We start from the raw sequence: 10289 nt of genomic DNA on the forward strand, positions 1-10289 counted from the left end.
CTTACTAGGGGTGCATGGAGATTTTGTAAGCACAAAAGAAACAGTTACACCTTGTGTAGAAATTGATGTGGCTAGTGTTGTGGAAATTGAATTGTGGAGAGGATGTGCATTTTCCCCAGAACATGTGCAGCGTATATTGTAGCAGAGGTAAAAGAAATGCAAACCTACCGAAATAGGTTGTGTTGTCTTTTTCAGATCACTGTGTGTTTGAAAACAGGAGTTAAAAGTTAATTGTGTCCCTTTTTAAGTAAGAATCTTTAAGCTGTGGATAGCTTTGGATCCAGAAGCAAGCCAGAACGCATTTGTACTAATGCAAATTATCTAACTGATAAGGTAGAAGCCACTGAAACCTGGGCTGCCTATGAAACAAATACAAGGAAATATGGGCAATTCCTCTGTTTTGCCTGAAATCAACAAGAGTGTTTGTATATAAAGGAAATATTTTAAGCAACAACTGACTGCCCAGAAGGGGTAGACCTCTGTTCTTTTGTCTTTCAGATCATCAGAGAAAACGGATGCCAGCTGAACAGCATTTACTGGCACAATAGGAATTATTTTTGTGTTCTGTGTCCTGTCTTGTGGTGTTTGCCTTGTGGCCAGAATTGTTGTGTTTAATATTTTCATAAGACAGTCTAGTTCAAAATTAAATAGAAGGGTTAAATCAAAAAAGCAGATACTTGTTTTATTCAATTTGGAATACAAAGTGTTTGGATAAATCAGGAAAATGTGATATACTAAAGTCTAATACATTTGCTTAAGTAAGAGAAAGAAACTTCATTGCCCAGATCTTTTAATTGAAAAAATTGTTGTTAAAATTTGCATACCAACAGTCTTTGGAAGCAAGGACATGAAAGGTTAACCCACTCCCCATATTGCACATGGGATCCTTCTGGCTACCTCAGATTTCTAGCCAGAGGGCTGGGGAGGGAGGAAAGCTATTGGACACCAGAGGTTGTACCGAGTAGACTCCTCAAAAGTGGGTGTGCTTGTCCTGGTTTGTTGCTCCAAAGCTCTGTAATAAAGTTATTTTACTGAAAGGGTATATGTGGCATACATTGAATAATAAGACTAATGTACTGTATAATGGCAATGTGTATGTGTTCATTGTTGAGAAAAGGTGTATGTGTGAAGAGTGGAAGTTTCCTTTGTAGGTTAAAAGAAGCCAAGAAGGGGAGAAGGAAAAAGAACAGAACGAGTTAACTGGAAAAAAAATAGCTGTAGCAGTGCCCTTGAATGGGGCCAGCGTCTTATCTTTGGACTGAGCTTGCTAGCTAAGACTTGGCTGACAACCAAGAAAAGGGGGGGCTTGAATGTGCCCAAGCAGCTGTAAAATCTGCAAAACACTGCCAGGCATTAATGAAATGTGTTAGGTTTCTTTTCTCACAGGTAAAGAAGTGCTACCCAAAGACCCTAGCAGCCCTGCCATTCATTGAAACCAGGAGACTGAGTCTACGTAAAGTCCATCAACGAAAGACTGCTTTGGCTCCATGCTGGAAAGGCCCTTTCCAAGTCCTGTCAGCCACCAACACCGCTGTGAAGTGCCAAGGACTGACTGCCTGGACCCATGCTTCTCACTGTAAAAAGACCCCTCCACCTCGGGAGGACTCTCTGACTGATGATCAGCCTATTTCTCCTTCTAGCTCTGCTGTGCTTCTGGACAGCAGGAAAAAAAAAAGACAAGGTGAAGTACTAGTAACCTCTCCCTTGTCCACTGACAGACCTACTGTGCCTTTGGATTTTTCTAGAAGAAGCAAAACCATTACAGGGTGATGTGCTAGTAACCTCTCCCCTATATGATGCTGAACCATGACTGTTTCAGGAAAAGAGAAGAAGGAACACTCGCTCCATTGAAACCACCAAAGTCCAGGGATTCCTGACTACAAAAGACATTAAGAACTGACCCTGGTGAAGAAACAAAGAATTATACACTGGCAGGAAGAAACTTGTGGAACCCATTCTTGGGAATGTAGTATTGATTGGATTTTGGGGTTTATTCTACAGGCTGCGCCCTGTGTTTTGGATAAATCCTTCAGCATGTATTTCCCTCCCTAATTGGATTGTAAATGATAAGTATCAAAGGCACTTTGTTGCCACTGCCCCTGCCATCTCCTCCATTACACGATTACCCCTGTAACACATCCAAATACAGACAATGCCATATATTTGATAAAACCAATGGCCAAGGCCTTCACACTTTAGTGATTTATTTAAATATTGTTTGGAAAAAAAATATTTTTAAGGTTCAGGATATCCCATATAAGCGAACAATTGAATGGAAAACAAATGGAGATAAAAGTATATGATATCACTACAAGTGAACCCCAAGAATCTGTAATTGCAATTGATGGGTTCTATAGCGAAGTAGATATGATGGCTGTTCCTGGAATTTGCACTGTGTTAAATGAGAGAGGCCCTTATTGTTATTTGGTCACCCAATTAGTGAACAATCAAACGAATACCCAAAGAGTTTGTTCTGCCACTGGAAATTTTACCTGCATAGAAATTATTCCAGTGACTAATAATGTTACCTGTACCTTATTGCAATACACCCCCTCTTATGCCATTAATATCAATGCCTCCTGGAAGTACATAAAGGTGTTTAACCAACAGATGTGGTACAGTACTGCACCAAAGAGAGATGCATTAGGATATCGATGGACTGTGATTAACACTACACTAGGGACTGTTAAATTTTCATTGCCCTTATCCAGTTTCCAGATCACCTCTACATACCCAAATTGTTCAAGGGGGGGCTGCCATTAGATTAGCACAACAGAGGGCTTGGGTTATTTCCTCTAGAAAGAAGAGAGACTTGACCGGATCCCTATGGGATGGGGCCAATAGTGCAGCAGCAGTTTGGAATATTTTTAAGAACCAAGAACATGATGAGAAATTGGGGCAACTAGAGAAGGCCACTAGCCTTATTTCTGGGGCACAGCTAACCCAGGTACAGGCTGGAGTTGGTGAGTTACATGTTATCTCTGCCCTTAGTTCAATGACCCAGAAGTTGCTGACAGAGATGGTATTGAATATAACTGAGGCTGGGAAGGCATTGCAGTGGGATCTAGCATGTTCAGAAATTCAGGATTTCCTGAATGACCAGCTAATGGCCATTCGGAATGATCTAGAGCATCAGGCTTGGCCCACTGCCCTTACAGACACATCAGGAGTACCATCTGGTCTGTGGCCATGGAGATATACTTGGAGACTTTCTGGGTGGAAGTGCGGACGTTCTCAGTGCTTCTTCCAAGCATATGGACCTGTTAGGGGGGTGTGGGCTCCCACATACCGAATCCTGCCGGGTCCATGGGGAGGATGCATGTGGGATTGGGTAATTCACCGAGACATCTAGGAGATTAGATTACCTGGTAATGCCCAATCGATTTGTTGTTAGTGCTCCTGGTATTACACCTGACATTTGAATGGGGATAGGGAGTCAATGGACATTTTGGCCGTTAGAACCCCCACAGCTTCAGTGTACATGTAAACTGAAGCCAGGAGAAGTTGTCACTGTTCATGACTGCGTTTGCTGGGAGGGTAGGGACAAGGAACTACCCTGACAGGACACTTACTTTTTCAAGCTAATGATAGCTGTGTGTATGTTGAAGCCGCCACATTGCAAGATATACATTTTTAATTTCACTACTGCTGCAGGCAATCATATTATTTACTGGCCTGCAGATAGAATTTTGCAAGTAGCCCTTAGGTTCCAGATACCCTTTAATTGGACTAGTTTAGTGCCTGATCGATTTCAAAATTTGCTTTCATTGTTACCAGAGGTTCAGAGAATCTCTGAAGTACAAGGGCAAATTCACATGCTTCAAAATATATATCAAGTTGAAAAGTATGCCTTTCATACAGTTTATAGAGTGTTTACTTTATGCACTAAGTATGATGTATTGTGCTTTATGACTAAAACTGTACAACAACCCCATCATATTATCACTATGGGAATGTTATTCCTTGTGTTGTTATTAGTTAGCTTGGGATTATATTATTGTTGTTGTAAAGGACGTAATAATAGTAATACCTTTCATGTCCATGCTAATCATGCATTGTCATTACATCCGATCAAAACCCCTAAGGTTGAAGCATCTGAGGTAGAATCTGAATTCCAAGACTTAATGCAAATAGAGATTTGAGAATGTTTGTTGTACTAGTAGTACAAAACGGGGGGTTGAATGGGGCTCTATCAGTTCAAGCTCCTACACCAGCTGACCATAGTGGCCACACTGATCATAGAATCATAGAATATCAGGGTTGGAAGGGACCTCAGGAGGTCATCTAGTCCAACCCCCAGCTCAAAGCAGGACCAATCCCCAACTAAATCATCCCAGCCAGGGCTTTGTCAAGCCTGACCTTAAAAACCTCTAAGGAAGGAGATTCCACCACCTCCCTAGGTAACCCATTCCAGTGCTTCACCACCCTCCTAGTGAAAAAGTTTTTCCTAATATCCAACCTAAACCTCCCCCACTGCAACTTGAGACCATTACTCCTTGTTCTGTCATTTGGGACCACTGATCAGTGGTACCAGATGAACAGTCTAGATCCATCCTCTTTGGAACCCCCTTTCAGGTAGTTGAAAGCAACTATCAAATCCCTCCTCATTCTTCTCTTCTGCAGACTAAACAACCCCAGTTCCCTCACCTCTCCTCATAAGTCATGTGCTCCAGCCCCCTAATCATTTTTGTTGCCCTCTGCTGGACTCTTTCCAATTTTTCCACATCCTTCTTGTAGTGTGGAGCCCAAAACTGGACACAGTACTCCAGATGGGGCTTCACGTCCCTCGATCCGCTGGCAATGCCCCTACTTATACAGCCCAAAATGCCGTTAGCCTTCTTCGCAACAAGGGCACACTGTTGACTCATATCCAGCTTCTTGTCCACTGTAACCCCTAGGTCCTTTTCTGCAGAACTGCTGCCTAGCCATTTGGTCCCTAGTCTGTAACAGTGAATGGGATTCTTCCGTCCTAAGTGTAGGACTCTGCAATTGTCTTTGTTGAACCTCATCAGATTTCTTTTGGCCCAATCCTCTAATTTGTGTAGGTCCCTCTGTATCCTTTCCCTACCCTCCAGCGTATCTACCACTCCTCCCAGTTTAGTGTCATCTGCATACTTGCTGAGAGTGTAGTCCACGCCATCCTCCAGATCATTAATGAAGATATTGAACAAAACTGGCCCCAGGACCGACCCTTGGGGCACTCCGCTTGATACCGGCTGCCAACTAGACATGGAGCCATTGATCACTACCCGTTGATCGACGATCTAGCCAGCTTTCTATCCACCTTATAGTCCATTCATCCAGCCCATACTTCTTTAACTTGCTGGCAAGAATACTGTGGGAGACCGTATCAAAAGCTTTGCTAAAGTCAAGGAATAACACATCCACTGCTTTCCCCTCATCCACAGAGCCAGTTATCTCATCATAGAAGGCAATTAGGTTAGTCAGGCATGACTTGCCCTTGGTGAATCCATGCTGACTGTTTCTGATCACTTTCCTCTCCTCTAAGTGCTTCAGAATTGATTCCTTGAGGACCTGCTCCATGATTTTTCTAGGGACTGAGGTGAGGCTGTGTGGCCGGTAGTTCCCTGGATCCTCCTTCTTCCCTTTTTTAAAGATGGGCACTACATTAGCCTTTTTCCAGTCATCCGGGACCTCCCCCGATTGCCATGACTTTTCAAAGATAATGGCCAATGGCTCTGCAATCACATCCGCCAACTCCTTTAGCACCCTTGGATGCAGCGCATCCGGCTCCATGGACTTGTACTCGTCCAGTTTTTCTAAATAGTCCCGAACCACTTCTTTCTCCACAGAGACTAGAACATCAAGCAGATGGAGTTCAGAGGGAGAGGGGTATCAGGTGGGGAGGGTGAGTTTGTATGCTCTGCAGGTAGAAGATTGAATTCCTCTATTCAGAAGAGACCCTATCATGTCCCATCTCTGTCCAAGGCATCTGCTCATGGACCTTCTGACTAAGGGCTTGTCTACACTGGAAGTTGTCATCAATTACACCAGTATAACTATGCCAGTACAGTTAAACTTGATATATTTATAAACTCCCATCTGGATATTTGTATTCTGGTATAACAGAGTGGCTTATTTTGGTTTAGCTTAAACCTCTTCCCAAAGGACATAAGGTAATAAAATACACTTATTATGGAATAAGAGTGTGTACACAGGGAGACATACTGATAGAACTATATTGATTTAAATTCACACTTCAGCTTAAACTGGTATAAATCTCCCATGTAGATAAGTCATAATAGCCAGGCCAGTGTCTTTCCACAGGAGCTGGGATGCCTTTTAAACTAAAGGTTTGTCTACCCAAGATTTTAACTTCTGTTAAGTGATTGCCAGTTACGCAAGGTAGTTAATACAGTTGTAAAGACTAGTGTGGACCTCCCCAAACATTTGTTCCAGGTGCAAACATTTGTAGTTTACCCTAGGGGTCAGCCTAATGAAAAATCTAATATGGACAAGCCCCTTGTGATTTGAGGAGAAGAGTTCCACCAATCCCAGCAGATAAAACCATGGACTTTCTCTTGGATCTTTAAGGGGAGTTGGGCACATTTAAGCATATTTGAAAATTGTACCAATGATATCCAGTCCAGTGGATGCTTGTTAGCAAGTTGGAAGGGTTTGTATGTTAATTTAATAAGTAGGTAGGTAGGTGCTGAGGTGCTAAATGCCTCAGCTCTAAGGCTCACCTCCTGAAAATCTGCAGAACCAAAATGAGCAAGAGCAGAGCGTCAGCCTGGTTTATTCTTGGGGTTCACTATAGGATCTGGTGTAAGAAGACAACTACACTAGACCTCCCTAAACTCCCTCCCTTCTTCCCTCCCTCCTAAACTCATGCACTCTCTATTAAGATACCTCCCTCCATAGTAAGGACAGAGGGCTGGGCCTTGTCTATACAGGAAAGTTATACCAATATAACCCCCCATATGGACAGTCTTATTACGGTATAAGAGTGACTTTTTTCTGGTTTAGTTTATGTTATTTTGGAAGAAGTTTAAGTTAAATGGAAAAAAGTCACTTGTTTTTGTCCGTAATGTTCTTGTAATTGAGCTGAAGCTCCTCTGCTTTGGCATGACACTGCACTCCTTTTCCCACATTTGCTCTGCTAGCCTCTCCTAAATCTTTGCATTCTCGTGACTCCTGTTAGACGGGGCTGGATTAAGGCAGGGACTTTAGGGTCTACAGCCCAGGGCCCCAGCTCAAGGGGGGCCCCGCAAAAATAAATCACAGTCAGCAATCTCCAGGCTGCTAAAAGGGGTGCTCAGGAAGGCTGCCTGCATGCTGTGGCCCCCGCCGCTCCCAGAAGTGGCTGGCTGCTGGCATGTCTCTGCGGCCCCTGGCAGGGCGGGGGATGCAGCTCCAAGAGCTGCCCCTGCCCCCAGCACCATCCCCGCAGCTCTCATTGGCAGGGAACCAGCTAATGGGAGCTATGGAGGTGGCGCTTGTGGGCGCGGGCAATGCACGCTGACCCACTGCCCCCCTCGCTCCAGGGGCCACAGAGACGTGCTAGCAGCCAGCCACTTCCGGGACTGCTGAGAGGCTATGGCAGGCAGGCAGCCTGATCCCTCCTGCACCACTGTCTGTGAGCCACCTGTGGTAAGTGCCTCCCGGCCGGAGCCTGCACCTCGCACCCCCTCCTCGACCCCAACCCCCTGCTCCAGGTCAAAATCCCCTCCTGCACCAAACTCCCTCCCAGCCCCACACCCCCTCCTGTACCCCAATCCTCTGCCCCAGGTCAGAATCCCCCCCTGCACCAAACTTCCTCCCAGGAAAAAGATTTGTATACAGGGGCCCCACAAAATCTAATAGCCCTGGGCCCACAGGAGAGTTAATCTGGCCCTGCTGTTAGGATGGGACTGGATGTGCTCCTCTCCCCGGAGGACAAGAAAATCCAGGACATCCAGACAGGACCACATGGAAATATGGGGCATGGCTGCTATGATGTGCTCACATATGTGAATTTTCCCAAGATGGGATTGTGAAGGGGCACACCTGAATGTGTGCAAGCATTTAAACATGGAGGTGATGTCTGGTCAAGATGACCCTACAAGCACTAGAGGGCACACAGCTAAAGAGATGGGCTAGTCCAGGTATGAAGCAATGCAGTGTGGGATAGCCATGGGATGACTGCATGAAGGGGTATAGTTAATTTGAAATAGGGATGCATCTGTACATATCTTACACCAGTATAACTCATTATGGAACAGAGTTACGTTACTTCCAAAGCCAATTAATTAAAGTGGGATAAGACTCCAGATAAATTTTAAAAAAGAACCTTGTTTGTGTGCCTATGTGAGAAAGGCAACAATACAAAATCTCTCTTTTTGCTCTATCATTTTCTCTTGCTGATCTTCCTTCCTCTCCACTGCCAAATTCCTGTTGGAGTATTAGTGGTACATCTTTCTATGGGGAGATTCTCATAGTCTTCATTAGCTTTATTACCACACGTTGCACGTGTAGCCATTCATGTGTTTCCTCCTTTGACACTTCACATCGTGGGATCTGAATAGAATTTGTAAATGTGAATTGTGATTAGCACTAGTAATTGTTCCATCCAGGGCCTGGGAATTTTCATCCTTTTCTTCTTTTTGAATTAACCTGTAATACACACAACAAAATTTACACATCCCCGTTTGTCCTTTTTTGTTTTGTTTTGCAAGCAGTGAACCCACTCCTGTCCTCCAGTCTTTGTACCCTAATTGGGCCCTAATTAGTCAAGGACAAGATAGTGGCCCTTCCATTTAGGAGCTGGGAATGGATGGTGTTGACCTGGAATCTTGTACATCACTAGATCTCCCAATGTGGGTAGATCACACTCCCCGGGCAGGTCATACCATGCTGTGACTCTTGCTGCTCCTTGCTCATCTCGCCAGGCCACCGCCTGCTGTACCTGTTTTACATGGTTGATTAGAGTTAAAATCCATTCTTGTGTTAAGCCGCATGTAGTGACTTCCCCAGGTACTGGGGTAAGTAGATTTTCCCACCGTTCCATGGGCCTTCCCATGAGAGCCTCATATGGAGAAAATCCTGTGCCCTTTGATTCTCGGGCCCTTATTCTCATTAAGACAAAGGGCAGTAACTGTGACCAGTTTTTTCCTCCCATTTCCACTCCCTTTCTTAGCTCACTTTTAATGGTGCAGTTCATGCATTCCACCTGCCCCGCAGCCTGTGGGTGATAAGCAATATGGAACAATTGTGTGATTCCAGTGAGGGCCGATAGCTCCCCTAACAGATCTGACTGGAAAGCAGCTCCTTGGTCTGAGTCAATCACCTTTGGGACCCCTCAGCGAGAGAATACCTCATTTACCAGTATTTCAGCAGTTACCCGGGCAGTTTGATACTTTGTGGGGAAAGCTTCCACCCACCTGCTGAAAGCATCTACTACCACCGACATGAATCATTTTTTTCTGTGATCTGGTGGTAGGGGTCCTGTGTAGTCAATTTGTATTCTTTCCCAAGGTCCCCTTGGGGCTTGTCTCATTCTCCCCTTAGCACCTTGTGAGGTGGGTTGTGCCAGGCATAGTCCAAACCATGTTCCAGGTGTGATTTTAAATCAGCTGCCATTCCTGGCCACAAGCACGACCTTTTTAAAGTTCCCAGTGCCTCCTCAAACCCGGGCTGTCCCCCTGACAAGCTCCCATGCACCCAGCTTAAGAAAGCTGTCCGGCCACAATAATAAAATTGCTTTTGCATGTCCACACTACTCTCCTTGTGTAGGCGGTGGGTGTCTTGCACCGATTTATCTGTCAGTGGGGAACATTGTGGGATGCTTCTGAAAGGCAACAACAGTCGATGTAAGCAACACAGTGTCTACACTGACACTGTGTCCACCTAACTACATTGACCAAAGTACTACCCCTCTCACAGAGGTGGAATTATTAAGTCAATGTAGTGGGTGAGTTACATTGGTGAGAGCTACATTTTAGTGTAGATGCTTACAGGGTTAGGTCAGCATAAGCTGCCTTATGTCAATCTAACTCTGTAGTGCAGACCAGGCCTCAGGGAACTGAGAAAATCCCACAGAGTTTACTTGGCTAGAGTGCTAGACTGTGACCCAAGACAGCTGAGGCCAAGTCTACATTACACACTTACTTTGGGATAACTATGTCGCTCAGGGTGTGAAAAATCCACATCCCTGAGCAATGCAGTTATACCAACTTTAACTCCCTATGTAGGCAGCGCTATGTCGGTGGGAGAGCTTCTGCTGACTTAGCTATCGCCTCTTGCGGAGGTGACATTATTAAGCTGAGATGAGAGCTCTCTCTCATCAG

The sequence above is a fragment of the Terrapene carolina genome, unplaced genomic scaffold (genome assembly GCF_002925995.2).
Source record: "Terrapene carolina triunguis isolate 2854851 unplaced genomic scaffold, T_m_triunguis-2.0 Scaffold740, whole genome shotgun sequence".
NCBI lineage: Eukaryota > Metazoa > Chordata > Testudines > Emydidae > Terrapene > Terrapene triunguis.